The following is a 15,958-nucleotide window of genomic DNA, read 5'->3' on the forward strand; positions in this document are numbered from 1 at the left end:
CAGATGAGGTGGGGGAGAAGTGAATGGGGCCAAATTTGGAGGCCATAATAAGGACTTTGGCTTTCACTGTGAGTAAAATAGGAAAGGTTGGAACCAAGGAGTGACATGATCATGTCATGATTGGGTTTTCAAAGGATCCATTCTCTCTCCCCTTCTGAAGATACACTAATGCATCCTAAAAATATTTTAAACAAAGACATTTTCAAAACTATATCAAGATCTCAACATGTTTATCTTTCCCTAAATTAAATGTTTATTGCAATAAGGAACATAATATAAATCACACACACATATTTGTTTTTTGCTTTATATCAGGGCTACATACACAGAACTGTTAAGTTTCATAAGAATACAGAGTATTAAGAAACCCACTTCCTCAAATCTATTGATGATAAAAAAAAAAAAAAAACTTCAAAACAATGTGTCTAGACTACCTTTAGCAAAGTTACCAGAGTTCTCAGATGTTACTAGATACTATACTTGCTATATTATATTGTTTGCAACACACTAAGGGCCCTTTCATTCAAAGATTACTTCAGGAGGTGCCTGGCTGGCTTAGTCGGTAGAGTATGCTACTCTTAATTTCAGGGTGGTAAATTCAGGCCGCACGTTGGGCACTGAGCCTACTTTAAAAATTAATTAATTAACTTTTTAAAAATTCCTTAATTATGAAAATCTTTTTAAAAAGATTACTTCACTAAAATTAATCAAGCTCTGTCAACTTTTAGATTGATTTTCAAGTTTTGCTTTCTTAATTTAACAATAAGCTAATTGCCTGGCCAAGAAAATACTTCTAGATTCAGTACTAATACCTCCTGAATAGCAATGATAGGTCTTATCCAAGCATAGCCTTAGTTCCAGAGAAGAGAATGCAGTGATGGAAAGGTTACCTCTCATCCTAAAACAAGATGTGTTTAGGGGCGCCTGGGTGACTCGGTTAAGTATCAAACTCTTGATTTCAGCTCAGGTTAATGAGCCTGGCAAAAGGGTCCACACTGGGCTTGGAGCCTGCTTAAGATTCTCTTTCTCTCAGGGTGCCTGGGTGGCTCAGTCGGTTAAGCGTCTGACCTCACCTCAGGTCATAATCTCACCACTCCTGAGTTCCAGCCCCGAGTCTGGCTCTGTACTCACAGCTCAGAGCCTGGAGCCTGTTTCCAGTTTGGTGTCTCCCTCTCTCTGCCCCTCCCGCACTCACGCTCTGTCTCTTTCTCTCAAAAAAAAGTTAAAAAAAATTTTTTTAAAAATAAAAGATTCTGTCCCTCCTTTGCTTATAGGCTCTCTCTCTCTCTCAAAAAAAAAAAAAAAAAAAAAAAAGACGTGTTTATTTCTTCTAACTATAGTCACTAAGCTTATTTAACTTTTTTTTGTTTTGTTTTTGAGAGAGAGACAGAGAAACAGAGAATTTTATTTATTTATTTTAATTTTATTTAAATTCAAGTTAGTTAACATATAGTGTGATCATGGTTTCAGGAGTAGAATTTAGTGATTCATCATTTACATGTGACACCCAGTGCTTATCCCAACAAATACCCTCTTTAATGCCCATCCCCCCACACAATACCCCTTCAGCAACCCTAAGTTTGTTCTCTGTGTTTAGGAGTCCCTTCTGGTTTGCCTCTGTCTCTGTTTTTATCTTATTGTTGCCTTCCCTTCACTTATGAGAGGAGAGAATCTTAAGCAGGCTCCACATTCAGCGTGGAACATGATGTGGCAGCTTGACACCCACAACCCTGGGATCATGACCTGAGCAAAAATCAAGAGCGGGACATGAGTCACCCAGGTGCCCCGCTAAGCTCATTTAAAATGGTCTAGAGGAATGTTTTTCAAATACTACTAGTTCTTCTTTTTTTTTAATGCTTATTCATTTTTTGAGAAACAGAGACAGAGCACAAGACCGGGAGGGGCAGAGAGAGAGGAAGACACAGAATCTGAGGCAACCCCGGGCTCCAAACTGTCAGCGCAGAGCCAGACGAAGGGCTCCAACTCACAAACCATGAGATCATGACCTGAGCCCAAGTCTGCTGCTTAACGGACTGAGCCACCCAGGCGCCCCAAACACTATTTCTTTTTTTTTTCTAATTTTTTTTAATGTTTATTTATTTTTGAGACAGAGAGAGACAGAGCATGAATGGGGGAGGGTCAGAGAGAGAGAGGGAGACACAGAATCTGAAGCAGGCTCCAGGCTCTGAGCTGTCAGCACAGAGCCTGACACGGGGCTCGAACTCATGGACCATGAGATCACGACCTGAGCCAAAGTCAGACGCTTAACCGACTGAGCCACCCAAGCGCCCCCCCCAAACACTATTTCTTAATGAAATGAACTAGACACGTGATAGGTACTAATTTGTAAAAATTTTTGTTTCCATTATATATGCTTTATTTACTGAGATGAGGGATTGAGATTGAAAGTACATGTGTCTTACTGGAAACAGACATACATCCTGTTGCTTGTTCCCTGACAGTCTAGACTGGCTGAGAACATAGGGAATAAGTAGAAGTAGGAACTATTTTTTTGTTGTTATTTTATTTGAGAGAGAGAGAGAGTGAGCACACCAGCATGCACATGCGAGCTAGGGAGAGCAGCAAAGGGAGAGAGAGAGAGAGAGAGAGAGAGAGAGAGAATCTTACACTGGCTCCAAGTTCAGTGAGGAGTCTGACTCAGGGCTCAATCCAAAGATCCTAGGATGATGACCTGAGCTAAAACCAAGAGTCAGATATTCAACCGATTGAGCCACCCAGGCCTCCCAGAACTATCATTTTTTAAATATCTGGTAAATATTATTCCATTATTAATGTTTACTAGAGCAGTAGCTATTATTATCTACATTTTACATATTAAAGTATCTATATTCCAGGAAATTAGTAATTCTCCTAAAGTCATATAGCTAATAAATGGCCTGCCACTTATTTAGGACTTGAACTCAAAGTTCTCAGCCTGATATCCTCCCTGGTCTTTGCATTTTCTCTCTTTGAATTTCAACAGCCTATCACTGTCAGCTAAGAGATCAACAGTCATGTAATCTGATGTTGATAAGGTTTAGAAGACTAATTCTGTTCTGAACTGCAGATATTCAGATTTTGCAGATATCCAAGTCAGGCTTGATATGGAATCCCCCTAGCCCTTCTAATGTAAAAAGTTTTCACAGAAATGGACTTAAAATGATGTCTAAAGGTGTAAATGTACATATGATCACCATTTCATCTATGAAATATGAAATAATTTAAACAACCAGCAAATTTTGCTTTGATGAGATGATTAAATGGTCATGGCTTAACTCTTGCAGCTTTGAATTAACAAATTCAAATTACACCATCAAAATCAAAATAGCATACTCATTGTGCACTTAAATCCATACTGTGTAAGGAGAGATCTCCACTCTTGCAGTGCTGGAGAGTAGATCTTTTTTAAAGTAATCTTTTTTAAAGATTAGCGAAAGTGCTATTGCTTCATCTTAAATACATCTTGCTCTTACTGAAAGTGTTATCAACACCACTTTCCTGTTCCCTTACATCCTTTGTGCTGCAATGATGGAAGGAAGGGGGTTCAGGTTTGCAACAAAGACAACAAAACAAAGCAAAGCAAAAAAAAAAATTTGATAAATTTTGTCTCTTGTAATTCTGTGGAAAGTTACCACTTTTCAATTCTTTTGTCAATCTAGGGTAAATCTAGTGAGCATAGTCAAAATACACCATGTTAAATTTCAGAAGGTAATGAATAAATTGCTATTCTTTTAATGGATCTCATTTGCTGTATTTTTAAAGGGTAGAGAGTAGGATAAAGAACAGTATCCAAATTTTATAGTAAAACTCCAACAATGGACACAGGAGCAGGTGTCCCTGCCTATGGATCATCCTCTGGAATGTGCAGTAGGTTTTTCCTTCAGGAATTAGATGAACCAAGATGAAGTGGCTTAATGACAGAAGCTATCACGATCATCTCACTAACTCCCCTTGCTCTGATTCCATACTTAAAAGAAATCTAATCATTATATTTTGGCCTTCCATGGAGATATACCTATAGGATGGAAATATACTTAAATACCTATTTTAAGTATTTTATCATTTTTTTCTTTATGTGTGCTTTTAATAATTTATTAGTTCCCTTCCACTTGCAGACTAGATGTAAATCCTTTAATAGTATGACACTATGTGGCTCACAGAATATTAAAATTCCAGGGTCTTGAGAAAGCCTGAATACAAAGATGGTAAAGTGCAGATATTGTTGAAGTAATTAAAAATCCAAGTATTAAAGACTGATTAATAACACTGGATCTTATATTTATTAAATAAAAGCAATAGCACAATCTAAGTGATTTTCTTAGTATTCACTCATATTTTCTTTTTTAAATGCTCTACAAGATGTATAATTAAAAATAACAAATTATATCTAAGAAAAATTTAATGCTGAACTAGATTATTTTTAATACTATTTTATTACAGTTGCACAGAAAAATATATTTATGTTTAGAAGAAATTGCAGTTATATTTTCTTTAGTAATGCTAATAAATAATTAAGAAAGACATATATCCATGAACATAGATGATTATAATTTTTTAAAAAATGTGAACAGTTAATACTGTAATCCCATGAGAAAGCTAACCCAGTAGGCAGTGAAAACGTACTACTAGTGTAAAATTTACAATGTCAAGTTAAGCTTTTCACTAATAAACAATTGTTATTATAATTTACTCAAAATACTGTTAACTCCTACTACCATATTTATGATACAAATATCACAGAGATAATATAGTTGGATTTGTATATATCAAGAAATGCTTTAAGCCATAAGAAATTATCCTACAGTAAATGAATGATTAGGATAATATTCCAAAACATATTTATTTTCTACTCAAGACCTGATTTTGATGCCAAGAAACAGTCTTCAATGTTATGATTTTATAGAATATATATAATCACAATGTCATCATCATGGCAAAATGCCAGCTTTACTGAGTGGAAAAACAGCCATGCTGCCACTCTTGATGGTCGTGTCATTTCCACAATTTAACCGCTACTGTTTCTTAACAAAGGAAAGTAGATGATGAAGGTTATTAAAATTTAGGTTTATAGAACTATAAGGGACATCAAGATGTCATTTGTTACAGAAGCCTGCTTCTAGGAAGATTAATGTCAAATACACCCAACAGTTCAACACAATCAGAAGCAGGAAATAGGCCAGTACAAGGTAGATTGATAGCCAGCACAATATGAGGAATTATTACATATTCTTTAATAGTAATCTTTTTACAATGTATTAAGAGTTGGTAGAAGTCTAGTGTGAGGTTGAGGGAGCTAGCAGGCTGTAATTAATTAGTAAAATAATTTAATTGTAAATACAAATAAGAGAGTTCATGAACAGAGTTCAAATCATTGGACATAAATAAAATAAATAAAAACCTTTATAAAATCTTACATTTCTACTTTACAACTTGTGAAAATCTCAGAGCATGTTCCTAAAAGACAAGAATGAAGATTTTATACCCTACAAAGGAGCTTTGGAAACCGAGGATTACTTAAGTGTGCATAAGAGAAAATTCACAGAATCAAAGTATCTTCTTTGTTTGAAGAGAAGATAGAAAGATCTCCACACTTCATGGGGTGCCTGGGTGGCTCAGTTGGTTGAGCCTCCTACTTCAGCTCAGGTCATGATCTCACTGAGTTTGAGCCCCTCATCGAGCTCTGTGTTGACAGCTCAAAGCCTGGAACCTGCTTCAGATTCTGTCTCCCTCTCTCTGTGCCCCTCCCCCACTTGCATTCTGTCTCTGTCTCTCTCTCAAAAATAAACATTAAAGAAAAAAAAAAAAAAGATCTCCACACTTCAACTTATCAGAGGAGATGAAAATTTGATGGGCTAGGAAAATAAAAGAATACCAAAAAGCTATAAGAAGTAAAACTTCTGAGGCTGTGGTGAAACAGAGGCAAACTTTTTAAAAATGGGCATTAAAAGTACAGCCAGTTGAAGAGACTCCCACTTTCAGACGAGATGAAATAATAGAGGTCAGATTTAACTTCTACTTGAAACACTCAAAAGAAAAAAAAAAAAAGAAAAAAACATATGAAAGAAAAAAAAGGTTTTCAAGACACCAGATTTCAGGTAATTAAAAAAGTGGTCTCTAAGAGATGGGAAGCAAACCAAGTGAGCAGTTTACTGCCTTGAGAGTTTTTAAGTGTGGGAAGGGTGGGGCAGGATGTGAAATCCACAGAAAATCCAGCTAACTCTGAGTTGGAGACAAAATAAAGGTCCAAGGACACCAAGTGGCTAGAATGTATAGGGAAGAATACTGGAGAGGAGAAAGCTGCACAGATTTAATGTGCAGAGGGTTCCCCCAAGTACTCAGCAGAGTACAGATAGCACATTCATATGAAGAAACCATCCTAGTCCAGGGAAAGAATCATATGAAGGTATTAGAGAGACAGTGCCAATATTTAGAAAAGAAGGTAAAATAAAGAAGATTTTAGACATTAAAAATTAAAAAAAGGAAAAGAAAACTGAAATAATTTAATACCCAGAACACCTACTCAAATGTTAAAAGAAATCCTTCAGGGGTGCCTGGGTGGCTTAGTCGGTTAAGCATCCAAGTTCGGCTCAGGTCATGATCTCATAGTTCGTGGGTTTGAGCCCCATGTCAGGCTCTGTGCTGACAGCTCAGAGCCTGGAGCCTGCTTCAGATTTTGTGTCTTCCTCTCTCTCTGCCTCTCCCCTGCTCACACTCTATCTCTCTCTCTTTCAAAAATAAACATTAATCATCCGGATGGCCAACAGGCACATGAAAAGATGCTCAACGTTGCTCCTTATCAGGGAAATACAAATCAAAACCACACTCAGATATCACCTCACGCCAGAGTCGCCAAAATGAACCAATCAGGAGACTATAGATGCTGGAGAGGATGTGGAGAAACAGGAACCCTCTTGCACTGTTGGTGGGAATGCAAACTGGTACAGCCACTCTGGAAAACAGTGTGGAGATTCCTCAGAAAATTAAAAATAGACCTACCCTATGACCCAGCAATAGCACTGCTAGGAATTTATCCAAGGGATACAGGAGTACTGATGCATAGGGGCACTTGTACCCCAATGTTTATAGCAGCACTCTCAACAATAGCCAAATTATGGAAAGAGCCTAAATGTCCATCAGCTGATGAATGGATAAAGAAATTGTGGTGTATATACACAATGGAGTACTACGTGGCAATGAGAAAGAATGAAATATGGCCCTAGGTAGCAACATGGATGGAACTGGAGAGTGTGATGCTAAGTGAAATAAGCCATACAGAGAAAGACAGATACCATATGTGTTCACTCTTATGTGGATCCTGAGAAACTTAACAGAAACCCATGGGGGAGGGGAAGGGAAAAAAAAAAAAAAGAGGTTAGAGTGGGAGAGAGCCAAAGCATAAGAGACTCTTAAAAACTGAGAACAAACTGAGGGTTGATGGGGGGTGAGAGGGATGGGAGGGTGGGTGATGTAAATTGAGGAGGGCACCTTTTGGGATGAGCACTGGGTGTTGTATGGAAACCAATTTGACAATAAACTTCATATATTGAAAAAAAACAAAAAAAACAAAAAAACAAAAATAAACATTAAAAAAATTAAAAGAAGTCCCTTAAGCAGAAGGAAAACGATACCATGTGGAAATAATGATTTATACAAAGGAATAAAGAGCATCAAAAATGAGGAGATGTAGGTTAAGGCTGATGGAGAAATATATATGATTTTTAAGTTATTTCTATATCTTTAAAAGATAATTCACTGCTTAAACAAAAATTTAAAAGTATTGTGGTACTCTTAAGTTATACTTAAGTTTACACTTAAGGTAAAATGTATGAAAATAATGCAAAGGCCATGTAAAGAGAAATGGAAGTATATTATTGTAAATATTTTACATGTGAAAAAATACACGTCTTATATGCGAAGTGATATCATGTCAAAGGTATAATACTCTAATGACTTATAAGTACTAAAGCAACCAAGAGCCAAGAAAGGAAAAAGTGGAACCCTAAAAAACATTCCATTAATCCAAAGAAGGCAGAGAAGAGGGACAAAAGGAAAAAAAATGGATAAGACAAAAAGAAAACATGTAATGAGGTGATAATTTAGACTAAACTATATTAATAATTACATTAAATGGAAATAGGGTAAACATTCTAATTAAAAGGAAAAGATGGTTAGATCTGATATAAAAAGCAAGAACCAATTAAATACTGCCTACAAAAAATACACTTCAAATATCAATGCTAATAGGCTTTACATTGAAAATGACACTAATCAAAAGAAATCTGGAATGACTACATTAATAACAGTCCAAGTAGACTTCAGAGCAAAGAATATTATCTGAGATAAAGAAGGTTATTTCCTAATGTTAAAGGGGTAAATTCACAGAGAGGACTTAAGAATCCTAAAAATCATGCACTTAAAAACAATGTCAAAATTGACAAAACTAATAGAACTGCAAAGAAAAATATTTTTGCAAAACAATTATACCAGAGATACATATAATTGATAGGATAGTAATAATTGATAGGATAGAAAATCAAAAGCGTATGGTGGACTCAAAAAACATTATCAACAAATTGGACCCGACACTTATCAAAACTTTCCACCACCAACAAAAGACCACATCTTTCAAGGTACACATGGGACACTTGGGACAACTACCAAGATAGACCAGATTCCGAGCAATGGAAAAAGTCTCAGTAATTTTAAAAGAATTCAAGCCATACAAAATATGCTCTTTGATCACAAGGGAATAAATTAGAAATCAGTAACAAAGATATCTGGACAATCTCCAAATATGTAAAAAAAAAAAAAAAAAAAAACACCTCTTAAATAACCCACGGATCAAAAACAAAATCAAAAGGAAAAATAGAAATTATTATAAACTGCGTGAAAATAAAAACAAAACATCAGAATTTGTAGGATACTACTAAAAAGCAGTACTTAAGGGAAAACTTACAATATGCCTAGAAATGAAGAAAGTTTTCAAACCAGTGACTTTAATTTCTATCTTAAGAAATTAAAGAATGAAAGGAGTGCTTGGGTGGTTCAGTCGATTAAGCATACAACTCTTGATTTGGGCTGAGCTCATGATCTCCTGGTTTGTTGGTTAAAGCCCTGCATGGAGCACTGTGCTGGCAGTGTGGAGCCTGCTTGGGAATCTCTTATCCTCTCTCTCTGCCCCTCCCCTGCTTGTGCTATCAATCAATCTATCAATCAATAGAAATCAAAAAGTGAAGAACAAATTAAATCCAAAGCAAATAGAATAAAGGAAATAATAAAGATCAGAGAGTAAGTTAATAAAATAGAACCAGAAAACAATAGAGAAAAAATGAAACTAAAACAGAGTTCTTTGATAACTATATTTCATAGACCTCTAGTGAGACCAGAAGAAAAAGAGATGAAACACAAATTGTAACATCTGAAACGTGAAAGGTGGTATCACCACAGATTCTGCAGACATTAAAAAGATACAGTGATAAATAAAATATATATATAAATAAAATATATTTTAAAATAACTTGGGGCACCTGGGTGGCTCAGTCTATTAAGCATCTGACTTCGGCTCAAGTCATGATCTCACAGTTGGTGGGTTCGAGCCCGCATTGGGGCTCTGTGCTGACAGCTCAGAGCCTAGAATCTGCCTCAGATTCTGTGTCTGCCTCTCTCTCTGCCCCTCCTGCACTCACACTCTATCTCTCTGTCTCTCAAAAATGAATAAACATTAAAAAAATATTTTAATAACTCTGATAAATAACTCTGATAAATAATGCTGATAAATTTGGCAATATGGATAAATTGACAAAAATCCCTCTGAAACAAATTACAAAAGATCTTTCAAGAGGTAATAGGAAACCTAAACAACCTATGTCTATTAAAGAAATTTAATTTGCAGTTAAAAATGTTTCCACAACCTCAGGCCCAATGACTTCAGTACTGAATTCTACTGAGCATTTAAGGGAGAACTAATACCAATTCTACACAAATTCTTTCAGAAAATTAAGGATAAGGGAACACAATCCAACTCATTCTGAATGACAGCATTACTCATCATTTATCTCAATTTCACCATAGCATCTATCAAAAATTATCTTGTATTCTTGTGGATAAGACAAATAAGTGTTGGGCAAATGACAGTACTGTTAGTACAATTAGTACAGTTGAAGTTGACTGATCCTTTTTGATTAAATGACTATGGCAAAACAGCAACTAAATAACAAATTAATGTCATCATAGAGTGTTTCAATAAAGCTGAGAACATTTGGTAGGATAGGCTATCAAAAATCCCCTGAGCCTAACATAATGTGTAACAGTTTCTCTTTGGCTCATGGAAGGTTCCATGTGGATTTTCCTCTTCCGGAGGATTTCCTGGGAAGTTTTCCTTCAAATAGTGAACTCAGGGATCCAGGTTCCTCCCACTTCCTAGTTGTCTCAGAGTTCTTTGCTTGCAGCAAGTCAAATGGGGAGAGACTGCAGATGTTTGTACTGCAGGTTTCTGGCCAACACTGAAATGGATTATATGGCACTTCTGCCTGCACCCCACTGACCAGAACTCAGTCTATGCTCTACCTATATGCTAAAGAGCTCAGTATGTGGTTGTGCTGTATTCCCAGGAGGAAAATGAAACAGTTTGGTGAATATATAGCATTGTGTCTGCGTAAATATTATGAATACTTTATATAATATCATTAGGATCCATGAGCTAAATTGTTGATCCTTTATCTAATAAGATGACATAGATTATTAAAAATTCTGTGAATCAACTGAAATCAAACTTTAAAATAGGAAAGATTTAACTGAACATTAACAAGTTAAAATATGAATCAAATTTATATGAATTTAAGAGACATGGAATCCAGTTTAAGATTTTTTCTCTACTTTCCATCATTCAGACTATTCTGAAATATTTTATTCATCTCTAATTGTTATACCAAAAGAACAAATGAATAATGAGAGCAGGCCCATGAATAATGTAACTGATGTGAAAAGAAAAATTGAAATTTCTCACATAAATATTAGTTGAAATAACTATGAAAGTTGATCCTGAAGGAAAGATATAGGGTTAACAACATAGCTGACATAAAATATTTGAGTGGGGCTATCATTTGAAACAGAGATCAGACTTATTCTTTATGGTTCTTGAGATTAGCACAAGGACCTTGAAAGTAGAAGAGAAATGTGGACTCAGAATAAAAGAAAACCAGTTGATTGAGCATCCGACATCAGTTCAGGTCATGATCTCACAGCTTATGGATTCAAGCCCCACATTGGGATCTCTGCTGTCAGCACAGACCCCACTTAGGATCCTATGTTGCCTGCTCCCTCTGCCCCTCCCCTGCTCATTCTCTCTCCCTCTATCTCAAAAGTGAGCACTAAAGAAAGTAAAAATAAAAATAAAGGAAAATCTTTATAGAGAAGTGGTTCTCAATAGGTCACCCAGGATACCCAGGGGAAACCTGAAACCTTTTCGAAGGGTCTTCAAATTCACAACTATATTCAAAATGATATGAGGGTGCAATTTGCCTTTTAGATTCTCATTTTCTCATGAGCCTACAGTGATGCTTTTCCAAAGGCTACTTGACACGTCATATTACAAAAGGAAGACATAAGAAAATCCTATTAAGCCAGCATAAAACATTTGAAAAAAGGTAAAACCATTCCATTCTCACTATAATTTTTGAAAATATATTTTTCTAGCTTTATTGAAGTATGATTGACAAATAAAAATTATATATATTTAAGGTATACAATATGACGTTTTGATATATGTATACATTGTGATATAATTATCACAGTCAACTAATTCACATATCCACTGTCTTTCACATGTTATCTTTGTGTGTGTGTTTGCGTGTATGAGGAAAACACTTGAGATCTACTCTCAGCAGATTTTTAGTATCCAATACATTATTATTAACTATAGTCCCTGTGGTATATATTAGATCTCCAAATGTACTTATGTTACAACTGAAAGTTTGTACTCTTTAAACAACATCACCCTTCCCCCGCTCCCCCACCTCCCAGGTCCTGGTAATAAACATTCTACTTTCTATTACATGAATTGAACTGTTCTGTTTTGTTTTGGATTCTACATATAAGTGAGGGCATGAGGTAGTTGTCTTATTGGGTCTGGCTTATAATTATTGAGGCTTACAAATATTTATGTTAATATGTAATGAGCTTATAGCTATTCAAAATTATTAAAATGTTTCATTTTAATTTCTAATATGATAAACATAAATAGATATATCCCACATAAACAAAAGCTCTTTGCAATCTTAATAAGTGCTGAGAGTATAAATAGGTTCTGAGACAAAATAGTTTAAGAACCATTGAATTAAAGCTATATAAAATGGGAAAATGGGATAGACTAAATAAAGTAGCTTCAAGCCATTGAAGCCCATTCCAAATCTGAAACACACTGATGCTAAAAATCTGTAATTATCCATTAAGAAAATACTGACAGGAACATAAACTTAGTTAAAATGTGTTTATCAAACATCTACTTAGTGTCAGAACCATAATTAGAATTAGAATTCTGTTATCTTCCCACTAGACAATTTTTATTCCTTCCCCTGATTTTATTCCTATAGTTTAGCAATTATGTTTACCTCCAGGCTTTGGCAAGGCAAATAAATGGACCATGTTCTATTTTAACTGGAACCATTCAAGAGTCACTGGCTAAGATGTTTGTTGGTTGTAACTACCTTCATAGTACTCCTTGACTGAAGGGATGAAATATTTCTCAGGCTTCTATATACTGTGTACGTGGGCTCTTGTTCCCTAAATATGTCTCAGGTATTCAAAGTACATGTTAGCAAAGAAAGAAAGCTGGGATGTGAGTGGAAAGTAAGAAAACAAGAATAAAGCCAGATGAGAATACTACATACTTTTAAGGTTATTCATGAAGTGGAATAGGTCATCAAACAGTAAGGCATACATAATTGTACACCAACAAATATTTACCCAAATAATATACCTGAATATAAGAGGTATATTGAATAAGTGCCACACAAGACTTACCAAAGTGTAATAAATCAATTAAGTATGGTATGCTATAAGCATGAAGATACTGTAAACATAAAAACTAATTGGTTACTATAATGTGTGTGTAATAATATTCAAACATCATTGTTGGTATCAAAGCTTTGTAATCATTTATGCATTCTTTTATAATGTCCATAGTTCAGAAACTTATACCTATATTTCCTTGCAAAAAAGGAAGAAAATCAAGAGTAAAGGCAAATATCTTAAAGGTAAAATTCAAGCAGTAAGATAAAATTGCTGATGGGATACTTGGAATGACGCAACAGAGTTTTCCATCAGCCAATAGGAGTCCCTGTGCTTGGCTGTCCCAAGCATAAACACTATGGATAATTTTAATAGTTCCCAAATATATTTGCAGTTATTATCTAAATATTTAAAGAGAATGGGACCAAATTATTATAATTCCTCGTTCTTATATAGTAGGTATAGAAACATCTTTTTTTTTAATCCTAGAAAAATAAAGGCCAGTATACCATTTTAGATGTTTTGAAGAGAATGGATTTGATCAGAGTAATACAAAGCTGGCATTATCATATAATTTTCACCTCACATGAACGGTGTATGGAACTTCCTTGAACTATTACAAGTTTTCTGTAATTTTGCAATTAGACCAAATTTGTAAAAATAAGATCTTGTTGTTACCTTTCATAAAACTCTCCAATGCATTCCATCATACTTAGAGTAAAATAATGTTTTTCTCACACCCTTCAAAACCCTATCTATTTTAGCCCCTACCTACCTCCAACATTATTTCATAACACTTTACCCCTTGCTAAATATACTTTAGTCATAAGTTTCTCCTATTTCCTTCACATAACAAACTCTTCTCTGTTTGTGGCCCTTGAACTTGCTATTCTCTCTGCCTAAAATGTTATTGTCAGGATCTTGTAAAGCTGATTCTTAGCATTCAGTCTCAGGATAAATGTCATCTCAGGAAGGCTTTTTCTGTTGGATTGAGATAATCATCATACACACACGCACACACACACACATATACACATTTTCTATCACCTTGTCCTGATTACTTTCCTTATATCATTTATCACAATTCACAAATATTTTCCTTAACCTGTTTATTATTATCTCCCTCCTAAACCAGAGGAGTTTTGTATTTTAAGTTCTATCAGAATAAGGGTTCAACAAACATTTATTGAATGAATCAATTTGAAAGAGAGCCACAAAATAGTTACCACTGTATAATGATCATAATAGCTATCGTTCACTTTGACAGCAACGTGTTAAGTCATTTATGTGACTTACGCATCCTTACTTTACCTACTACATCTTTACCTTCCCTACCACTGTAGCCCCGTGTTACCCTTCATAGTATGATATGCAGCTTATGAAATGGCTCCCAATAAACCCTATCTCCTGGCATTTAACCCGTTATGTCATCCCCTTCCCTTGTGTGTACTGGCAAGACTTAGTGACTTGTCTCCAACAAACAGCATATGCTAAAACTGGAAGGAATGAGATGATAAAAAGGGAACTCTGCCAGAGTGAAACCTGGTGCATACAAAATTGACCAAATTATCAAGGTCAACAATAGTAGCAATACATAATGACATCATGTATCCATGATATCATATCCATGATATGATGCAATGGAAAGGGCAAATCACTTTTGTGTTATCTTTCCCTTAATGCAAAACTTCAGTATAATCATGAGAAAATATCAAACAAACCCAAATTGGGGGACTTTCTACAAAATAACTACCATTTCTTCTAAAAAATGTCAAGATCATGAAACACAAGGAAAGAATGATCACAGAGCAAGGAGACTAAGGAGATATGATAACTAAATGCTATGTGACAGTCTGGATTGGGCCGTGGAACAGAGAACATAGGTGGAAAAACTGGTCACCTTTGAATAAAGTTATAGTTTAGCTTTTTTTTGTTAAGTGATGAGGGGTGCCTGGGTGGCTCAGTTGGGTGAGCATCCATTGATTTAGGCTTAGGTCGGGATCCCAGGATCATGGGATCAAGTTGCCCACATAGGGCTCTATGCTGATGTGGAGACTGCTTAAGATTCTGTCTTTCTCTCTCCCTCTGCCCCTCTCCCTTGCTCATGCTCTCTCTCTCTCAAATAAAAATTAAAAATAATAAAAACAACTTTTTAAAAAGTGATAAGATGTCACCTTTCTGCCAGAACCACCATCTTCCAATAACTCATCAAAATGCCCAACACAAATGGGAAGAGGAGAGGCACCCATTATATGTTCTATAGGCCTTTAAAAAACATGAAGTTGTTCCTTTGGCTGTGTATGCACAAACCTACAAGAAAGGTGGTGTAGACATCAAGGGAATGGGCACTGTTCAAAAAGGAACATCCCACAAATGTTACCATGGCAAACCTGAAAGAGTCTACAATGTTACCCAGCATTGAGTTGACATTGTTGTAAACCAGTCTAAGGGCAAGATTCATGCCAAGAGAATTAATGCACGTATTGAGCCCATGAAGTATTCAAAAAGCCAAGCTAGCTTCCTGAAGCCTGTGAAGGAAAATGATCAGAAAAAGAAGGAAGCCAAACCCATAGGGATTTGGGTTAGACTGAATCTCCAGCCTGCTCCACCCAAAGCAGAAAACTTTGTGAGAACCATTGGAAAGGACTGAGCTGCTGGAACCCATTCCCTATGAATTCATGGCATGGTAAGTATAAAAAAGTGATGAGATGTCAATTCTGAGACTAGGCTACAGAAGACTGTGACTTTTATTTTGCTTGCACTTACTCTGTGGCTCTTCTAGCTTGCTGTTCTGGTGAAGCAACGTCCTTGATGTGAGCCCACATAGGTCCACGTGACAAGGAACTGAGGACTGCCTCTGGTCAAAAGCTAGTGAGTCGCTGAGGCTGTTGGTCCAACATCCCTTAAAACACTGAATCCTACCAACAATCATGATGGGGGGGAGGTGATG

The 15,958-nt window shown here is 35.8% G+C and overlaps 1 pseudogene; it reads left to right on the forward strand.

Moving 5' to 3' along the window:
* The first annotated feature begins 15,221 nt into the window (after positions 1 to 15,221).
* LOC128315523 (60S ribosomal protein L21-like) lies at positions 15,222 to 15,698 on the forward strand (annotated as a pseudogene).
* The last annotated feature ends 260 nt before the right edge of the window (positions 15,699 to 15,958 follow it).

Source organism: Acinonyx jubatus, chromosome A1 (genome assembly GCF_027475565.1).
Source record: "Acinonyx jubatus isolate Ajub_Pintada_27869175 chromosome A1, VMU_Ajub_asm_v1.0, whole genome shotgun sequence".
NCBI lineage: Eukaryota > Metazoa > Chordata > Mammalia > Carnivora > Felidae > Acinonyx > Acinonyx jubatus.